The following is a 20,924-nucleotide window of genomic DNA, read 5'->3' on the forward strand; positions in this document are numbered from 1 at the left end:
TATGTGGAGACAAAGACTTTAGAGCAGATTTGCTTTAAAATTTGCTTTCGTAAAAAGTTTCCACTTGAAAAACTCATCTTTTTTGAATGGCTCCATAAAACTCCATTTGCACATAGATTAATACTGACCTGAAAAAAGTTTATGAAATCATTCTTAAATGTGGTACAATTGAAAATATAAATAAATCATCATGCTTCTCTTTACATTTTTTACCACGCCTTACCTTACAATCATTGCTTGTATGGGTTGTAAGTTTTCATATGCATTTCAAGTTGATATTTTTCAAAAGGTCAATGTCAAATTGGTACCTAAAGAAAAATCTTTGTACAGTTTCTTTGCATTTCTCCCATGTAGCATAGTAAATGATCCTTAGGAGTTACTGAGCATATGCATACCTCTAACAGGCTAATCCCTACATCGCTTAAGAAACTGTTCCTTTTCAATGGCTGCATAGCTCAGAGGTTAGAGCACTGGTCTCGTAAACCAGGGGTTGTGAGTTCGACTCTCTCTGAAGCCTTAAAAACTCTTTGTCTCTCACATGAAAATTGCTTATCTGTTTGGTCAGTGGTACAAAGTTGGTGCGATTCAATATTGATGTTACGACATCCTTTTCAAAAGTTCTGGATAAGACCTTGATCATATATGACATTCAGATAACGTGTGTCAAATTCCTTTCTTATGCCACCTCTATCAGAGCTTTAGGAGTCTAATGACCCTTCTTCATCAAATCTTGATGTGTGATTTTGTAATATAAAGAATTACATATTTTATTAAAGCAAGCAGTAGAATTCTCTTCTTTGCCAATCCATCTGATTTCATTTTTTTGCACATCAGATTGCCAATGAACAGGTAGTCAGTTATAGAACTGAAGCTTTAGAATGTTTGCAAGTCATGCTCTTGCGTTGCAAGAGCAGTTGTTGGTTTGTTGGTGATGGGACATTACGTTAAGAGTGTGACTTCAAACTAGAAATGAAAGGACTTGTGTTGGTAATGCACCTGAATGGCTATTGCACTGTTCGAAATAGAGATCAAAAGATGTGTCAAAGTTTCGCTGGCTTCATAGCTCAGTGGTTAGAGCACTGGTCTTGTAAACCAGGGGTCGTGAGTTCAATTCTCACTGGAGCCTTTGTGTTATTTTGAAACTGAATAGTTTAATTCTTGAGCTTATCTTTAAAAATACCTGCTTAGTTGAAGGTTTATTAGAAAATAATATTTATGAGAAAAAAATGTTCAGACATAATAATTACATTACTTGGAGAGTTTTCATCCATTTCAGGTTTGCAAAAAAACGTGGTAGCAAGTAAAAAAAATACTTGTTGCTTCTGTGAAGCGGATCCTGAGGAAAACTACTCCAAACTAGGCACATTCAAATCAAAAATCTGCAAAAAAGGCTTTAAGAATGAAAATCTCATTGCAAACTCTGCAAAAAATCCCCAGGAAACACATCATGAACATAAAAACTCTTCCCAAAAGTACCTAATAAAGTGGTGTTTTCCTAAGTGGGTTCTGCTTGCAAAACTCATTGTTTTTAAATGCCTTAATAAAATTCCATCTGCAAATAACCTAAAGATTCACACTGAGGTTTTTTCAGGAAATTTTGATCAAAACTTTTCCAAACACCACTAGGAGTTCAAAAAACACAAGTTTTGTTTGAAGTGTTGGACTGCGCACACACTCAGTTTTTTAATGAATTTTTGGAACAGGAACTGGTATGTGCATATGACGGCTTTTAAACTCAGGACAACTTGATGAGTTTTTCACGCAGAAGACTTTTCAAGAAATTTAGGACATTTCTTCCACTGAATCGTCTTTTGTATCATTTTTTGGGTTGTTTCCTGGACAATTTTGAGATGGCTTTTTTCGGAAGGTTTTCCCATGGTTTCGGTGAAGTCTTTTTTTCTGGTCGCATTTTTCACTCCATTGAAAAAATAAGAAACAGCTCTTTTAAGCAAAATCAATGGCAAAACACTCAAAAAAAAAGTCTTTTTGAAGTCCAGGCATGTATTGAGCTTTTCCACTGATTTGTACTGTAAAATACACAGCATGTTCCTGGTGGAAAACGCTAATAGAATGGACATGTGACTTCTTTTAACCGCTTGGCGTTTTTAGAAACCTGAAGTGGTCAAAAGACATTCAAAAACCTCAACATAGACAGAGCAAGTCAGTTTTACATAGAATTGCTTATGTTCATTCTTTTGAGCAATGTTTGATAGTGTTTTCAAATGATTCCAATGGCGGAAGCTGCCTGAAAAAAGACATCATGTGCACATAGCCACCTAGTTGAAACTGAGTGGAAACTCTACAAATGCTCCTGCAAATCTCATAGCTCCTCAAAAATTTGGAGTTTCTGCCCAGATTCTGCTCTGAAAACTCAGCTAAAAACCTCTGTGTGCACATAGTCTTGTAGAGTTTCTGCCCTGAAAATGCAGGAAAAATATAACTTAGTGTGAACACACACTCATAGCTATTTTGAGTGATTTATTCCACTTCAGGGTTTGAAAAATGCCAGGTGAAAATAATAGGGGATATTGCATCTTTGAAGCAGATCCTGATGGAATTTGCTCTAAAGTAGACACTGTAAATCAAAAGGCTGCAAAGAAAAAGCTTTAGAAAAAAATTCTTCAAAAACACTTCAAGAACTCTCAGAAAGTGCTTTAGGAACCACTTTATAAAGCTAAACCTCCTTTAAAAGCTCCCCAATGAAAGGTGTTTTTGCTTTAAAAAGTCTTCTTTTTTGAATGCCTCAATAAAACTCCATCTGCATATATCCTAATACAGACAAAAAAAAATTCAGACATCATTCTTAAATTTGGCATAATTGAAAATGTAAATGAAAATCATGGCCAGAGATCTAATGCTATGTGGAGACAAAGACTTTAGAGCAGATTTGCTTTAAAATTTGCTTTCGTAAAAAGTTTCCACTTGAAAAACTCATCTTTTTTGAATGGCTCCATAAAACTCCATTTGCACATAGATTAATACTGACCTGAAAAAAGTTTATGAAATCATTCTTAAATGTGGTACAATTGAAAATATAAATAAATCATCATGCTTCTCTTTACATTTTTTACCACGCCTTACCTTACAATCATTGCTTGTATGGGTTGTAAGTTTTCATATGCATTTCAAGTTGATATTTTTCAAAAGGTCAATGTCAAATTGGTACCTAAAGAAAAATCTTTGTACAGTTTCTTTGCATTTCTCCCATGTAGCATAGTAAATGATCCTTAGGAGTTACTGAGCATATGCATACCTCTAACAGGCTAATCCCTACATCGCTTAAGAAACTGTTCCTTTTCAATGGCTGCATAGCTCAGAGGTTAGAGCACTGGTCTCGTAAACCAGGGGTTGTGAGTTCGACTCTCTCTGAAGCCTTAAAAACTCTTTGTCTCTCACATGAAAATTGCTTATCTGTTTGGTCAGTGGTACAAAGTTGGTGCGATTCAATATTGATGTTACGACATCCTTTTCAAAAGTTCTGGATAAGACCTTGATCATATATGACATTCAGATAACGTGTGTCAAATTCCTTTCTTATGCCACCTCTATCAGAGCTTTAGGAGTCTAATGACCCTTCTTCATCAAATCTTGATGTGTGATTTTGTAATATAAAGAATTACATATTTTATTAAAGCAAGCAGTAGAATTCTCTTCTTTGCCAATCCATCTGATTTCATTTTTTTGCACATCAGATTGCCAATAAACAGGTAGTCAGTTATAGAACTGAAGCTTTAGAAGGTTTGCAAGTCATGCTCTTGCGTTGCAAGAGCAGTTGTTGGTTTGTTGGTGATGGGACATTACGTTAAGAGTGTGACTTCAAACTAGAAATGAAAGGACTTGTGTTGGTAATGCACCTGAATGGCTATTGCACTGTTCGAAATAGAGATCAAAAGATGTGTCAAAGTTTCGCTGGCTTCATAGCTCAGTGGTTAGAGCACTGGTCTTGTAAACCAGGGGTCGTGAGTTCAATTCTCACTGGAGCCTTTGTGTTATTTTGAAACTGAATAGTTTAATTCTTGAGCTTATCTTTAAAAATACCTGCTTAGTTGAAGGTTTATTAGAAAATAATATTTATGAGAAAAAAATGTTCAGACATAATAATTACATTACTTGGAGAGTTTTCATCCATTTCAGGTTTGCAAAAAAACGTGGTAGCAAGTAAAAAAAATACTTGTTGCTTCTGTGAAGCGGATCCTGAGGAAAACTACTCCAAACTAGGCACATTCAAATCAAAAATCTGCAAAAAAGGCTTTAAGAATGAAAATCTCATTGCAAACTCTGCAAAAAATCCCCAGGAAACACATCATGAACATAAAAACTCTTCCCAAAAGTACCTAATAAAGTGGTGTTTTCCTAAGTGGGTTCTGCTTGCAAAACTCATTGTTTTTAAATGCCTTAATAAAATTCCATCTGCAAATAACCTAAAGATTCACACTGAGGTTTTTTCAGGAAATTTTGATCAAAACTTTTCCAAACACCACTAGGAGTTCAAAAAACACAAGTTTTGTTTGAAGTGTTGGACTGCGCACACACTCAGTTTTTTAATGAATTTTTGGAACAGGAACTGGTATGTGCATATGACGGCTTTTAAACTCAGGACAACTTGATGAGTTTTTCACGCAGAAGACTTTTCAAGAAATTTAGGACATTTCTTCCACTGAATCGTCTTTTGTATCATTTTTTGGGTTGTTTCCTGGACAATTTTGAGATGGCTTTTTTCGGAAGGTTTTCCCATGGTTTCGGTGAAGTCTTTTTTTCTGGTCGCATTTTTCACTCCATTGAAAAAATAAGAAACAGCTCTTTTAAGCAAAATCAATGGCAAAACACTCAAAAAAAAAGTCTTTTTGAAGTCCAGGCATGTATTGAGCTTTTCCACTGATTTGTACTGTAAAATACACAGCATGTTCCTGGTGGAAAACGCTAATAGAATGGACATGTGACTTCTTTTAACCGCTTGGCGTTTTTAGAAACCTGAAGTGGTCAAAAGACATTCAAAAACCTCAACATAGACAGAGCAAGTCAGTTTTACATAGAATTGCTTATGTTCATTCTTTTGAGCAATGTTTGATAGTGTTTTCAAATGATTCCAATGGCGGAAGCTGCCTGAAAAAAGACATCATGTGCACATAGCCACCTAGTTGAAACTGAGTGGAAACTCTACAAATGCTCCTGCAAATCTCATAGCTCCTCAAAAATTTGGAGTTTCTGCCCAGATTCTGCTCTGAAAACTCAGCTAAAAACCTCTGTGTGCACATAGTCTTGTAGAGTTTCTGCCCTGAAAATGCAGGAAAAATATAACTTAGTGTGAACACACACTCATAGCTATTTTGAGTGATTTATTCCACTTCAGGGTTTGAAAAATGCCAGGTGAAAATAATAGGGGATATTGCATCTTTGAAGCAGATCCTGATGGAATTTGCTCTAAAGTAGACACTGTAAATCAAAAGGCTGCAAAGAAAAAGCTTTAGAAAAAAATTCTTCAAAAACACTTCAAGAACTCTCAGAAAGTGCTTTAGGAACCACTTTATAAAGCTAAACCTCCTTTAAAAGCTCCCCAATGAAAGGTGTTTTTGCTTTAAAAAGTCTTCTTTTTTGAATGCCTCAATAAAACTCCATCTGCATATATCCTAATACAGACAAAAAAAAATTCAGACATCATTCTTAAATTTGGCATAATTGAAAATGTAAATGAAAATCATGGCCAGAGATCTAATGCTATGTGGAGACAAAGACTTTAGAGCAGATTTGCTTTAAAATTTGCTTTCGTAAAAAGTTTCCACTTGAAAAACTCATCTTTTTTGAATGGCTCCATAAAACTCCATTTGCACATAGATTAATACTGACCTGAAAAAAGTTTATGAAATCATTCTTAAATGTGGTACAATTGAAAATATAAATAAATCATCATGCTTCTCTTTACATTTTTTACCACGCCTTACCTTACAATCATTGCTTGTATGGGTTGTAAGTTTTCATATGCATTTCAAGTTGATATTTTTCAAAAGGTCAATGTCAAATTGGTACCTAAAGAAAAATCTTTGTACAGTTTCTTTGCATTTCTCCCATGTAGCATAGTAAATGATCCTTAGGAGTTACTGAGCATATGCATACCTCTAACAGGCTAATCCCTACATCGCTTAAGAAACTGTTCCTTTTCAATGGCTGCATAGCTCAGAGGTTAGAGCACTGGTCTCGTAAACCAGGGGTTGTGAGTTCGACTCTCTCTGAAGCCTTAAAAACTCTTTGTCTCTCACATGAAAATTGCTTATCTGTTTGGTCAGTGGTACAAAGTTGGTGCGATTCAATATTGATGTTACGACATCCTTTTCAAAAGTTCTGGATAAGACCTTGATCATATATGACATTCAGATAACGTGTGTCAAATTCCTTTCTTATGCCACCTCTATCAGAGCTTTAGGAGTCTAATGACCCTTCTTCATCAAATCTTGATGTGTGATTTTGTAATATAAAGAATTACATATTTTATTAAAGCAAGCAGTAGAATTCTCTTCTTTGCCAATCCATCTGATTTCATTTTTTTGCACATCAGATTGCCAATAAACAGGTAGTCAGTTATAGAACTGAAGCTTTAGAAGGTTTGCAAGTCATGCTCTTGCGTTGCAAGAGCAGTTGTTGGTTTGTTGGTGATGGGACATTACGTTAAGAGTGTGACTTCAAACTAGAAATGAAAGGACTTGTGTTGGTAATGCACCTGAATGGCTATTGCACTGTTCGAAATAGAGATCAAAAGATGTGTCAAAGTTTCGCTGGCTTCATAGCTCAGTGGTTAGAGCACTGGTCTTGTAAACCAGGGGTCGTGAGTTCAATTCTCACTGGAGCCTTTGTGTTATTTTGAAACTGAATAGTTTAATTCTTGAGCTTATCTTTAAAAATACCTGCTTAGTTGAAGGTTTATTATACTGAGAAAAAAATGTTCAGACATAATAATTACATTACTTGGAGAGTTTTCATCCATTTCAGGTTTGCAAAAAAACGTGGTAGCAAGTAAAAAAAATACTTGTTGCTTCTGTGAAGCGGATCCTGAGGAAAACTACTCCAAACTAGGCACATTCAAATCAAAAATCTGCAAAAAAGGCTTTAAGAATGAAAATCTCATTGCAAACTCTGCAAAAAATCCCCAGGAAACACATCATGAACATAAAAACTCTTCCCAAAAGTACCTAATAAAGTGGTGTTTTCCTAAGTGGGTTCTGCTTGCAAAACTCATTGTTTTTAAATGCCTTAATAAAATTCCATCTGCAAATAACCTAAAGATTCACACTGAGGTTTTTTCAGGAAATTTTGATCAAAACTTTTCCAAACACCACTAGGAGTTCAAAAAACACAAGTTTTGTTTGAAGTGTTGGACTGCGCACACACTCAGTTTTTTAATGAATTTTTGGAACAGGAACTGGTATGTGCATATGATGGCTTTTAAACTCAGGAGAACTTAATGAGTTTTTCACGCAGAAGACTTTTCAAGAAATTTAGGACATTTCTTCCCCTGAATCGTCTTTTGTATCATTTTTTGGGTTGTTTCCTGGACAATTTTGAGATGGCTTTTTTCGGAAGGTTTTCCCATGGTTTCGGTGAAGTCTTTTTTTCTGGTCGCATTTTTCACTCCATTGAAAAAATAAGAAACAGTTAGCTCTTTTAAGCAAAATCAATGGCAAAACACTCAAAAAAAAAGTCTTTTTGAAGTCCAGGCATGTATTGAGCTTTTCCACTGATTTGTACTGTAAAATACACAGCATGTTCCTGGTGGAAAACGCTAATAGAATGGACATGTGACTTCTTTTAACCGCTTGGCATTTTTAGAAACCTGAAGTGGTCAAAAGACATTCAAAAACCTCAACATAGACAGAGCAAGTCAGTTTTACATAGAATTGCTTATGTTCATTCTTTTGAGCAATGTTTGATAGTGTTTTCAAATGATTCCAATGGCGGAAGCTGCCTGAAAAAAGACATCATGTGCACATAGCCACCTAGTTGAAACTGAGTGGAAACTCTACAAATGCTCCTGCAAATCTCATAGCTCCTCAAAAATTTGGAGTTTCTGCCCAGATTCTGCTCTGAAAACTCAGCTAAAAACCTCTGTGTGCACATAGTCTTGTAGAGTTTCTGCCCTGAAAATGCAGGAAAAATATAACTTAGTGTGAACACACACTCATAGCTATTTTGAGTGATTTATTCCACTTCAGGGTTTGAAAAATGCCAGGTGAAAATAATAGGGGATATTGCATCTTTGAAGCAGATCCTGATGGAATTTGCTCTAAAGTAGACACTGTAAATCAAAAGGCTGCAAAGAAAAAGCTTTAGAAAAAAACTCTTCAAAAACACTTCAAGAACTCTCAAAAAGTGCTTTAGGAACCACTTTATAAAGCTAAACCTCCTTTAAAAGCTCCCCAATGAAAGGGTTTTTGCTTTAAAAAGTCTTCTTTTTTGAATGCCTCAATAAAACTCCATCTGCATATATCCTAATACAGACACAAAAAAATTCAGACATCATTCTTAAATTTGGCATAATTGAAAATGTAAATGAAAATCATGGCCAGAGATCTAATGCTATGTGGAGACAAAGACTTTAGAGCAGATTTGCTTTAAAATTTGCTTTCGTAAAAAGTTTCCACTTGAAAAACTCATCTTTTTTGAATGGCTCCATAAAACTCCATTTGCACATAGATTAATACTGACATGAAAAAAGTTTATGAAATCATTCTTAAATTTGGTACAATTGAAAATATAAATAAATCATCGTGCTTCTCTTTACATTTTTTACCATGCCTTACCTTACAATCATTGCTTGTATGGGTTGTAAGTTTTCATATGCATTTCAAGTTGATGTTTTTCCCATGTCAATGTCAAATTGGTACCTAAAGAAAAATCTTTGTACAGTTTCTTTGCATTTCTCCCATGTAGCATAGTAAATGATCCTTAGGAGTTACTGAGCATATGCATACCTCTAACAGGCTAATCCCTACATCGCTTTAGAAATTGTTCCTTTTCAATGGCTTCATAGCTCAGAGGTTAGAGCACTGGTCTCGTAAACCAGGGGTCGTGAGTTCGACTCTCACTGAAGCCTTAAAAACTCTTTCTCTCTCATATGAAAATTGCTTATCTGTTTGGTCAGTGGTACAAAGTTGGTGCGATTTGTTATTGATGTTACGACATCCTTTTCAAAAGTTCTGGATAAGACCTTGATCATATATGACATTCGGGTAACGTGTGTGTCAAATTCCTTTCTTATGCCACCTCTATCAGCGCTCTAGGAGTCTAATGACCCTTCTTCATCAATTCTTGATGTGTGATTTTGTAATATAAAGAATTACATATTTTATTAAAGCAAGCAGTAGAATTCTCTTCTTTGCCAATCCATCTGATTTCATTTTTTTGCACATCAGATTGCCAATAAACAGGTAGTCAGTTATAGAACTGAAGCTTTAGAATGTTTGCAAGTCACGCTTTTGCGTTGCAAGAGCAGTTGTTGGTTTGTTGGTGATGGGACATTACGTTAAGAGTGTGATTTCAAACTAGAAATGAAAGGACTTGTGTTGGTAATGCACCTGAATGGCTATTGCACTGTTCGAAATAGAGATCAAAAGATGTGTCAAAGTTTCGCTGGCTTCATAGCTCAGTGGTTAGAGCACTGGTCTTGTAAACCAGGGGTCGTGAGTTCAATTCTCACTGGAGCCTTTGTGTTATTTTGAAACTGAATAGTTTAATTCTTGAGCTTATCTTTAACCCCTTCCCGACATTTGACGTACTATCCCGTCGAGGTGGGGTGGGCCCGTATGACCGCCGACGGGATAGTACGTCATCACCGATCAGCGGCGCTCACGGGGGGAGCGCGGCCGATCGCGGCCGGGTGTCAGCTGCATATCGCAGCTGACATCCGGCACTATGTGCCAGGAGCGGTCACGGACCGCCCCCGGCACATTAACCCCCGGCACACCGCGATCAAACATGATCGCAGTGTACCGGCGGTATAGGGAAGCATCGCGCAGGGAGGGGGCTCCCTGCGGGCTTCCCTGAGACCCCCGGAGCAACGCGATGTGATCGCGTTGCTGCGAGGGTCTCCTACCTCCTTCCTGGCTGCAGGTCCCGGATCCAAGATGGCCGCGGCATCCGGGTCCTGCAGGGAAGGAGGTGGCTTACCGAGTGTCTGCTCAGAGCAGACACTTGGTAAGCCTGCAGCCCTGCACAGCAGATCGTCGATCTGGCAGAGTGCTGTGCACACTGCCAGATCAATGATCTGTGATGTCCCCCCCTGGGACAAAGTAAAAAAGTTAAAAAAAAATTTTTCCACATGTGTAAAAAAAAAAAAAAAAAAAAATCCTAAATAAATAATAATAAAAAAAAATATATTATTCCCATAAATACATTTCTTTATCTAAATAAAAAAAACAAAACTATAAAAGTACACATATTTAGTATCGCCGCGTCCGTAACGACCCAACCTATAAAACTGCCCCACTAGTTAACCCCTTCAGTAAACACCGTAAGAAAAAAAAAAAAAAAACGAGGCAAAAAACAACGCTTTATTACCATACCGCCGAACAAAAAGTGGAATAACACGCGATCAAAAAGACTGATATAAATATCCATGGTACCGCTGAAAACGTCATCTTGTCCCGCAAAAAACAAGCCGCCATACAACATTATCAGCAAAAAAATAAAAAAGTTATAGTCCTGAGAATAAAGCGATACGAAAATAATTATTTTTTCTATATTTTAGTTTTTATCGTATAAAAGCGCCAAAACATAAAAAAATGATATAAATGAGATATCGCTGTAATCGTACTGACCCGAAGAATAAAACTGCTTTATCAATTTAACCAAACGCGGAACGGTATAAACGCCTCCCCCAAAAGAAATTCATGAATAGCTGGTTTTTGGTCATTCTGCCTCACAAAAATCGGAATAAAAAGCGATCAAAAATGGTCACGTGTCCGAAAATGTTACCAATAAAAACGTCAACTCGTCCCGCAAAAAACAAGACCTCACATGACTCTGTGGAGCAAAATGTGGAAAAATTATAGGTCTCAAAATGTGGAGACGCAAAAACTTTTTTGCTATAAAAAGCGTCGCTGGTTTCACACTTGCGTTTTTGTCTGCAGCGTTTTTTGCACAAAAAAACGCATGCGTTTTTTCCCTATATTTAACATTGAAAACGCATGCGGTTTTTTTGTACGCGTTTGGTCGCGTTTTCAAACGCATGCGTTTTTTTTCTGCATGCGTTCATTTTCAGAAATACAACCTGCAGTATTTTCTTGCGTTTTTAAGCACATGCGTTTGTTTGCTTTAAAAACGCATGCATTTAAACACACTGAAAAGCCACCCACCACCATCAAGGTGATAAAGGGATCCAAACCCTAACCCTAACTCTACCCCTAACCTCACCCCTAACCGTTTAATGAACATTTTCTGACAGTCATAGTGCCACGTATTTCAGTGCCACGTATTTCAGTGCCACGTATTTCAGTGCCACGTGTTTCAGTGCCACGTATTTCAGTGCCACGTATCACATATTTCAGTGCCACGTATCACGTATTTCAGTGCCACGTATCACGTATTTCAGTGCCACATATTTTAGTACCACGTATTTCAGTGCCACGTATTTCAGTGCCACGTATTTCAGTGCCACGTATTTCAGTGCCACGTATTTCAGTGCCACGTATCACGTATTTCAGTGCCACGTATTTCAGTGCCACGTATCACGTATTTCAGTGCCACGTATTTCAGTGCCACGTATCACGTATTTCAGTGCCACGTATTTCAGTGCCACGTATTTCAGTGCCACGTATTTCAGTGCCACGTATCACGTATTTCAGTGCCACGTGTTTCAGTGCCACGTATTTAAGTGCCACGTATCACGTATTTCAGTGCCACGTATTTCAGTGCCACGTATTTCAGTGCCACGTATCACGTATTTCAGTGCCACGTATTTCAGTGCCACGTATTTCAGTGCCACGTATTTCAGTGCCACGTATTTCAGTGCCACGTATTTCAGTGCCACGTATTTCAGTGCCACGTATCACATATTTCAGTGCCACGTATTTCAGTGCCACGTATTTCAGTGCCACGTATTTCAGTGCCACGTATTTCAGTGCCACGTATTTCAGTGCCACGTATTTCAGTGCCACGTATTTCAGTGCCACGTATCACGTATTTCAGTGCCACGTGTTTCAGTGCCACGTATTTAAGTGCCACGTATCACGTATTTCAGTGCCACGTATTTCAGTGCCACGTATTTCAGTGCCACGTATTTCAGTGCCACGTATTTCAGTGCCACGTATTTCAGTGCCACGTATTTCAGTGCCACGTATTTCAGTGCCACGTATTTCAGTGCCACGTATTTCAGTGCCACGTATTTCAGTCACGTTTAGGGTTAGGGTTAGGGGTAGGGTTAGGGTTAGGGTTAGGGCTAGGGTTGGAGGTAAAGTTAGGGTTGGGGCTAAAGTTAGGGTTGGGGCTAAAGTTAGGGTTAGGGTTTGGATTACATTTACGTTTGGATTAGGGTTGGGATTAGAATTATGGGTGTGTCAGGGCTAGGGGTGTGGTTAGGGTTACCGTTGGGATTAGGGTTAGGGGTGTGTTTGGGTTAGGGTTTCAGGTAGAATTGGGGAGTTTCCACTGTCCAGGCACATCAGGGGCTCTACAAGCGCGACATGGCGTCCAATCTCAATTCCAGCCAATTCTGCGTTGAAAAAGTAAAACAGTGCTCCTTCCCTTCCGAGCTCTCCCGTGCGCCCAAAAAGGGGTTTACCCCAACATATGTGTTATCAGCGTACTCGGGACAAATTGAACAACAACTTCTGGGGTCCAAGTTCTCTTGTTATCCTTAGGAAAATAAAAATTTGGGGGGCTAAAAATCATTTTTGTGGGAAAAAAAAGATGTTTTATTTTCACGGCTCTGCGTTATAAACTGTAGTGAAACACTTGGGGGTTCAAAGTTCTCACAACACATCTAGATAAGTTCCTTGGGAGGTCTAGTTTCCAATATGGGGTCACTTGTGGGGGGTTTGTACTGTTTGGGTACATCAGGGGCTCTGCAAATGCAACGTGACGCCTGCAGACCAATCCATTTAAGGCTGCATTCCAAATGGCGCTCCTTCCCTTCCGAGCTCTGTCATGCACCCAAACAGTGGTTCCCCCCCACATATGGGGTATCAGCGTACTCAGGACAAATTGGACAACAACTTTTGGGGTCTAATTTATCCTGTTACCCTTGTGAAAATACAAAACTGGGGGCTAAAAAATCATTTTTGTGAAAAAAAAAAAGAATTTTTATTTTCACGGCTTTGCGCTATAAACTTTAGTGAAACACTTGGGGGTTCAAAGTTCTCAAAACACATCTAGATAAGTTCTTTGGGAGGTCTAGTTTCCAATATGGGGTCACTTGTGGGGGGTTTGTACTGTTTGGGTACATCAGGGGCTCTGCAAATGCAACGTGACGGCTGCTGACCAATCCATTTAAGTCTGCATTCCAAATGGCGCTCCTTCCCTTCCGAGCTCTGTCATGCGCCCAAACAGTGGTTCCCCCCCACATATGGGGTATCAGCGTACTCAGGACAAATTGGAAAACAAATTTTGGGGTCCAATTTATTCTGTTACCCTTGTAAAAATACAAAGCTGGGTGCTAAAAAATCATTTTTGAGAAAAAAAATAAAAATTATTTTCACGGCTCTGCGTTATAATCTGTAGTGAAGCACTTGGTGGGTCAAAGTGCTCACCACACATCAAGATAAGTTCCTTAGGGGGTCTACTTTCCAAAATGGTGTCACTTGTAGGGGGTTTCAGTGTTTAGGCACATCAGGGGCTCTCCAAACGCAACATGGCGTCCCATCTCAATTCCAGTCAATTTTGCATTGAAAAGTCAAATGGCGCTCCTTCCCTTCCAAGCTCTGCCATGCGCCCAAACAATGGTTTACACCCACATATGGGGTATCAGCGTACTCAGGACAAATTGCACAACATTTTTTGGGGTCCAATTTCTTCTCTTACCCTTGGGAAAATAAAAAATTGGGGGCAAAAAGATCATTTTTGTGAAAAAATATGATTTTTTATTTTTACGGCTCTGCATTATAAACTTCTGTGAAGCACTTGGTGGGTCAAAGTGCTCACCACACATCTAGATAAGTTCCTTAGGGGGTCTACTTTCCAAAATGGTGTCACTTGTAGGGAGTTTCAATGTTTAGGCACATCAGGGGCTCTCCAAACGCAACATGGCGTCCCATCTCAATTCCAGTCAATTTTGCATTGAAAAGTCAAATGGCGCTCCTTCCCTTCCAAGCTCTGCCATGCGCCCAAACAATGGTTTACACCCACATATGGGGTATCATCGTACTCAGGACAAATTGCACAACATTTTTTGGGGTCCAATTTCTTCTCTTACCCTTGGGAAAATAAAAAATTGGGGGCAAAAAGATCATTTTTGTGAAAAAATATGATTTTTTATTTTTACGGCTCTGCATTATAAACTTCTGTGAAGCACTTGGTGGGTCAAAGTGCTCACCACACATCAAGATAAGTTCCTTAGGGGGTCTACTTTCCAAAATGGTGTCACTTGTAGGGGGTTTCAGTGTTTAGGCACATCAGGGGCTCTCCAAACGCAACATGGCGTCCCATCTCAATTCCAGTCAATTTTGCATTGAAAAGTCAAATGGCGCTCCTTTCCTTCCGAGCTCTGCCATACGCCCAAACAGTGGTTTACCCTCACATATGGGGTATCAGCGTACTCAGGACAAATTGTACAACAACTTTGGGGGTCCATTTTCTCCTGTTACCCTTGGTAAAATAAAACAAATTGGAGCTGAAATAAATTGTGTGTGAAAAAAAGTTAAATGCTCATTTTTATTTAAACATTCAAAAAATTCCTGTGAAACACCTGAAGGGTTAATAAACTTCTTGAATGTGGTTTTGAGCACCTTGAGGGGTGCAGTTTTTAGAATGGTGTCACACTTGAGTATTTTCTATCATATAGACCCCTCAAAATGACTTCAAATGAGATGTGGTCCCTAAAAAAAAATGGTGTTGTAAAAATGAGAAATTGCTGGTTAACTTTTAACCCTTATAACTCCGTCACAAAAAAAAATTTTGGTTCCAAAATTGTACTGATGTAAAGTAGACATGTGGGAAATGTTACTTATTAAGTATTTTGCGTGACATATGTCTGTGATTTAAGGGCATAAAAATTCAAAGTTGGAAAATTGCGAAATTTTCAAAATTTTCGCCAAATATTCTTTTTTTTCACAAATAAATGCAAGTTATATCGAATAAATTTTACCACTAACATGAAGTACAATATGTCACGAGAAAACAATGTCAGAATCGCCAAGATCCGTCAAAGCGTTCCAGAGTTATAGCCTCATAAAGGGACAGTGGTCAGAATTGTAAAAATTGGCCCGGTCATTAACGTGCAAACCACCCTTGGGGGTGAAGGGGTTAAAAATACCTGCTTAGTTGAAGGTTTATTATACTGAGAAAAAAATGTTCAGACATAATAATTACATTACTTGGAGAGTTTTCATCCATTTCAGGTTTGCAAAAAAACGTGGTAGCAAGTAAAAAAAATACTTGTTGCTTCTGTGAAGCGGATCCTTTGGAGGAAAACTACTCCAAACTAGGCACATTCAAATCAAAAATCTGCAAAAAAGGCTTTAAGAATGAAAATCTCATTGCAAACTCTGCAAAAAATCCCCAGGAAACACATCATGAACATAAAAACTCTTCCCAAAAGTACCTAATAAAGTGGTGTTTTCCTAAGTGGGTTCTGCTTGCAAAACTCATTGTTTTTAAATGCCTTAATAAAATTCCATCTGCAAATAACCTAAAGATTCACACTGAGGTTTTTTCAGGAAATTTTGATCAAAACTTTTCCAAACACCACTAGGAGTTCAAAAAACACAAGTTTTGTTTGAAGTGTTGGACTGCGCACACACTCAGTTTTTTAATGAATTTTTGGAACAGGAACTGGTATGTGCATATGACGGCTTTTAAACTCAGGAGAACTTGATGAGTTTTTCACGCAGAAGACTTTTCAAGAAATTTAGGACATTAGGACATAATAGGGGATATTGCATCTTTGAAGCAGATCCTGATGGAATTTGCTCTAAAGTAGACACTGTAAATCAAAAGGCTGCAAAGAAAAAGCTTTAGAAAAAAACTCTTCAAAAACACTTCAAGAACTCTCAAAAAGTGCTTTAGGAACCACTTTATAAAGCTAAACCTCCTTTAAAAGCTCCCCAATGAAAGGTTGTTTTTGCTTTAAAAAGTCTTTTTTTTTTTAATGCCTCAATAAAACTCCATCTGCATATATCCTAATACTGACACAAAAAAAATTCAGACATCATTCTTAAATTTGGCATAATTGAAAATGTAAATGAAAATCATGGCCAGAGATCTAATGCTATGTGGAGACAAAGACTTTAGAGCAGATTTGCTTTAAAATTTGCTTTCGTAAAAAGTTTCCACTTGAAAAACTCATCTTTTTTGAATGGCTCCATAAAACTCCATTTGCACATAGATTAATACTGACATGAAAAAAGTTTATGAAATCATTCTTAAATTTGGTACAATTGAAAATATAAATAAATCATCGTGCTTCTCTTTACATTTTTTACCATGCCTTACCTTACAATCATTGCTTGTATGGGTTGTAAGTTTTCATATGCATTTCAAGTTGATGTTTTTCCCATGTCAATGTCAAATTGGTACCTAAAGAAAAATCTTTGTACAGTTTCTTTGCATTTCTCCCATGTAGCATAGTAAATGATCCTTAGGAGTTACTGAGCATATGCATACCTCTAAAAGGCTAATCCCTACATCGCTTTAGAAATTGTTCCTTTTCAATGGCTTCATAGCTCAGTGGTTAGAGCACTGGTCTTGTAAACCAGGGGTCGTGAGTTCAATTCTCACTGGAGCCTTTGTGTTATTTTGAAACTGAATAGTTTAATTCTTGAGCTTATCTTTAAAAATACCTGCTTAGTTGAAGGTTTATTATACTGAGAAAAAAATGTTCAGACATAATAATTACATTACTTGGAGAGTTTTCATCCATTTCAGGTTTGCAAAAAAAGTGGTAGCAAGTAAAAAAAATACTTGTTGCTTCTGTGAAGCGGATCCTGAGGAAAACTACTCCAAACTAGGCACATTCAAATCAAAAATCTGCAAAAAAGGCTTTAAGAATGAAAATCTCATTGCAAACTCTGCAAAAAATCCCCAGGAAACACATCATGAACATAAAAACTCTTCCCAAAAGTACCTAATAAAGTGGTGTTTTCCTAAGTGGGTTCTGCTTGCAAAACTCATTGTTTTTAAATGCCTTAATAAAATTCCATCTGCAAATAACCTAAAGATTCACACTGAGGTTTTTTCAGGAAATTTTGATCAACACTTTTCCAAACACCGCTAGGAGTTCAAAAAACACAAGTTTTGTTTGAAGTGTTGGACTGCGCACACACTCAGTTTTTTAATGAATTTTTGGAACAGGAACTGGTATGTGCATATGACGGCTTTTAAACTCAGGAGAAGTTGATGAGTTTTTCACGCAGAAGACTTTTCAAGAAATTTAGGAAATTTCTTCCCCTGAATCGTCTTTTGTATCATTTTTTTGGTTGTTTCCTGGACAATTTTGAGACGGCTTTTTTCGGAAGGTTTTCCCATGGTTTCGGTGAAGTCTTTTTTTCTGGTTGCATTTTTCACTCCATTGAAAAAAGAAGAAACAGTTAGCTCTTTTAAGCAAAATCAATGGCAAAACACTCAAAAAAAAAGTATTTTTGAAGTCCAGGCATGTATTGAGCTTTTCCACTGATTTGTACTGTAAAATACACAGCATGTTCCTGGTGGAAAACGCTAATAGAATGGACATGTGACTTCTTTTAACCGCTTGGCGTTTTTAGAAACCTGAAGTGGTCAAAAGACATTCAAAAACCTCAACATAGACAGAGCAAGTCAGTTTTACATAGAATTGCTTATGTTCATTCTTTTGAGCAATGTTTGATAGTGTTTTCAAATGATTCCAATGGCGGAAGCTGCCTGAAAAAAGACATCATGTGCACATAGCCACCTAGTTGAAACTGAGTGGAAACTCTACAAATGCTCCTGCAAATCTCATAGCTCCTCAAAAATTTGGAGTTTCTGCCCAGATTCTGCTCTGAAAACTCAGCTAAAAACCTCTGTGTGCACATAGTCTTGTAGAGTTTCTGCCCTGAAAATGCAGGAAAAATATAACTTAGTGTGAACACACACTCATAGCTATTTTGAGTGATTTATTCCACTTCAGGGTTTGAAAAATGCCAGGTGAAAATAATAGGGGATATTGCATCTTTGAAGCAGATCCTGATGGAATTTGCTCTAAAGTAGACACTGTAAATCAAAAGGCTGCAAAGAAAAAGCTTTAGAAAAAAACTCTTCAAAAACACTTCAAGAACTCTCAAAAAGTGCTTTAGGAACCACTTTATAAAGCTAAACCTCCTTTAAAAGCTCCCCAATGAAAGGGTGTTTTTGCTTTAAAAAGTCTTCTTTTTTGAATGCCTCAATAAAACTCCATCTGCATATATCCTAATACAGACACAAAAAAATTCAGACATCATTCTTAAATTTGGCATAATTGAAAATGTAAATGAAAATCATGGCCAGAGATCTAATGCTATGTGGAGACAAAGACTTTAGAGCAGATTTGCTTTAAAATTTGCTTTCGTAAAAAGTTTCCACTTGAAAAACTCATCTTTTTTGAATGGCTCCATAAAACTCCATTTGCACATAGATTAATACTGACATGAAAAAAGTTTATGAAATCATTCTTAAATTTGGTACAATTGAAAATATAAATAAATCATCGTGCTTCTCTTTACATTTTTTACCATGCCTTACCTTACAATCATTGCTTGTATGGGTTGTAAGTTTTCATATGCATTTCAAGTTGATGTTTTTCCCATGTCAATGTCAAATTGGTACCTAAAGAAAAATCTTTGTACAGTTTCTTTGCATTTCTCCCATGTAGCATAGTAAATGATCCTTAGGAGTTACTGAGCATATGCATACCTCTAACAGGCTAATCCCTACATCGCTTTAGAAATTGTTCCTTTTCAATGGCTTCATAGCTCAGAGGTTAGAGCACTGGTCTCGTAAACCAGGGGTCGTGAGTTCGACTCTCACTGAAGCCTTAAAAACTCTTTGTCTCTCATATGAAAATTGCTTATCTGTTTGGTCAGTGGTACAAAGTTGGTGCGATTCAATATTGATGTTGATCCTTTTCAAAAGTTCTGGATAAGACCTTGATCATATATGACATTCGGGTAACGTGTGTCAAAGTCCTTTCTTATGCCACCTCTATCAGAGCTTTAGGAGTCTAATGACCCTTCTTCATCAATTCTTGATGTGTGATTTTGTAATATAAAGAATTACATATTTTATTAAAGCAAGCAGTAGAATTCTTTTCTTTGCCAATCCATCTGATTTCATTTTTTTGCACATCAGATTGCCAATAAACAGGTAGTCAGTTATAGAACTGAAGCTTTAGAATGTTTGCAAGTCATGCTTTTGCGTTGCAAGAGCAGTTGTTGGTTTGTTGGTGATGGGACATTACGTTAAGAGTGTGATTTCAAACTAGAAATGAAAGGACTTGTGTTGGTAATGCACCTGAATGGCTATTGCACTGTTCGAAATAGAGATCAAAAGATGTGTCAAAGTTTCGCTGGCTTCATAGCTCAGTGGTTAGAGCACTGGTCTTGTAAACCAGGGGTCGTGAGTTCAATTCTCACTGGAGCCTTTGTGTTATTTTGAAACTGAATAGTTTAATTCTTGAGCTTATCTTTAAAAATACCTGCTTAGTTGAAGGTTTATTATACTGAGAAAAAAATGTTCAGACATAATAATTACATTACTTGGAGAGTTTTCATCCATTTCAGGTTTGCAAAAAAAGTGGTAGCAAGTAAAAAAAATACTTGTTGCTTCTGTGAAGCGGATCCTGAGGAAAACTACTCCAAACTAGGCACATTCAAATCAAAAATCTGCAAAAAAGGCTTTAAGAATGAAAATCTCATTGCAAACTCTGCAAAAAATCCCCAGGAAACACATCATGAACATAAAAACTCTTCCCAAAAGTACCTAATAAAGTGGTGTTTTCCTAAGTGGGTTCTGCTTGCAAAACTCATTGTTTTTAAATGCCTTAATAAAATTCCATCTGCAAATAACCTAAAGATTCACACTGAGGTTTTTTCAGGAAATTTTGATCAACACTTTTCCAAACACCGCTAGGAGTTCAAAAAACACAAGTTTTGTTTGAAGTGTTGGACTGCGCACACACTCAGTTTTTTAATGAATTTTTGGAACAGGAACTGGTATGTGCATATGACGGCTTTTAAACTCAGGAGAAGTTGATGAGTTTTTCACGCAGAAGACTTTTCAAGAAATTTAGGAAATTTCTTCCCCTGAATCGTCTTTTGTATCATTTTTTTGGTTGTTTCCTGGACAATTTTGAGACGGCTTTTTTCGGAAGGTTTTCCCATGGTTTCGGTGAAGTCTTTTTTTCTGGTTGCATTTTTCACTCCATTGAAAAAAGAAGAAACAGTTAGCTCTTTTAAGCAAAATCAATGGCAAAACACTCAAAAAAAAAGTATTTTTGAAGTCCAGGCATGTATTGAGCTTTTCCACTGATTTGTACTGTAAAATACACAGCATGTTCCTGGTGGAAAACGCTAATAGAATGGACATGTGACTTCTTTTAACCGCTTGGCGTTTTTAGAAACCTGAAGTGGTCAAAAGACATTCAAAAACCTCAACATAGACAGAGCAAGTCAGTTTTACATAGAATTGCTTATGTTCATTCTTTTGAGCAATGTTTGATAGTGTTTTCAAATGATTCCAATGGCGGAAGCTGCCTGAAAAAAGACATCATGTGCACATAGCCACCTAGTTGAAAC

At 37.3% G+C, this 20,924-nt stretch overlaps 11 non-coding genes across 11 annotated transcripts; all 11 read left to right on the forward strand.

Moving 5' to 3' along the window:
• Window positions 1-444: 444 nt before the first annotated feature.
• On the forward strand, window positions 445-517 carry TRNAT-CGU (transfer RNA threonine (anticodon CGU)). The gene has a single exon. It is a non-coding gene; the product is annotated as a tRNA-Thr (tRNA).
• A 536-nt stretch (window positions 518-1,053) lies between these two features.
• Window positions 1,054-1,126, forward strand: TRNAT-UGU (transfer RNA threonine (anticodon UGU)). Its single transcript has one exon. It is a non-coding gene; the product is annotated as a tRNA-Thr (tRNA).
• Window positions 1,127-3,302: 2,176 nt separating this feature from the next.
• TRNAT-CGU (transfer RNA threonine (anticodon CGU)) lies at window positions 3,303-3,375 on the forward strand. Its single transcript has one exon. It is a non-coding gene; the product is annotated as a tRNA-Thr (tRNA).
• Window positions 3,376-3,911: 536 nt separating this feature from the next.
• On the forward strand, window positions 3,912-3,984 carry TRNAT-UGU (transfer RNA threonine (anticodon UGU)). The gene has a single exon. It is a non-coding gene; the product is annotated as a tRNA-Thr (tRNA).
• A 2,176-nt stretch (window positions 3,985-6,160) lies between these two features.
• Window positions 6,161-6,233, forward strand: TRNAT-CGU (transfer RNA threonine (anticodon CGU)). Its single transcript has one exon. It is a non-coding gene; the product is annotated as a tRNA-Thr (tRNA).
• A 536-nt stretch (window positions 6,234-6,769) lies between these two features.
• TRNAT-UGU (transfer RNA threonine (anticodon UGU)) lies at window positions 6,770-6,842 on the forward strand. Its single transcript has one exon. It is a non-coding gene; the product is annotated as a tRNA-Thr (tRNA).
• A 2,167-nt stretch (window positions 6,843-9,009) lies between these two features.
• On the forward strand, window positions 9,010-9,082 carry TRNAT-CGU (transfer RNA threonine (anticodon CGU)). The gene has a single exon. It is a non-coding gene; the product is annotated as a tRNA-Thr (tRNA).
• Window positions 9,083-9,620: 538 nt separating this feature from the next.
• TRNAT-UGU (transfer RNA threonine (anticodon UGU)) lies at window positions 9,621-9,693 on the forward strand. The gene has a single exon. It is a non-coding gene; the product is annotated as a tRNA-Thr (tRNA).
• Window positions 9,694-16,852: 7,159 nt separating this feature from the next.
• On the forward strand, window positions 16,853-16,925 carry TRNAT-UGU (transfer RNA threonine (anticodon UGU)). Its single transcript has one exon. It is a non-coding gene; the product is annotated as a tRNA-Thr (tRNA).
• Window positions 16,926-19,093: 2,168 nt separating this feature from the next.
• Window positions 19,094-19,166, forward strand: TRNAT-CGU (transfer RNA threonine (anticodon CGU)). The gene has a single exon. It is a non-coding gene; the product is annotated as a tRNA-Thr (tRNA).
• Window positions 19,167-19,698: 532 nt separating this feature from the next.
• TRNAT-UGU (transfer RNA threonine (anticodon UGU)) lies at window positions 19,699-19,771 on the forward strand. Its single transcript has one exon. It is a non-coding gene; the product is annotated as a tRNA-Thr (tRNA).
• The last annotated feature ends 1,153 nt before the right edge of the window (window positions 19,772-20,924 follow it).

Source organism: Ranitomeya variabilis, chromosome 1 (genome assembly GCF_051348905.1).
Source record: "Ranitomeya variabilis isolate aRanVar5 chromosome 1, aRanVar5.hap1, whole genome shotgun sequence".
Lineage (NCBI taxonomy): Eukaryota > Metazoa > Chordata > Amphibia > Anura > Dendrobatidae > Ranitomeya > Ranitomeya variabilis.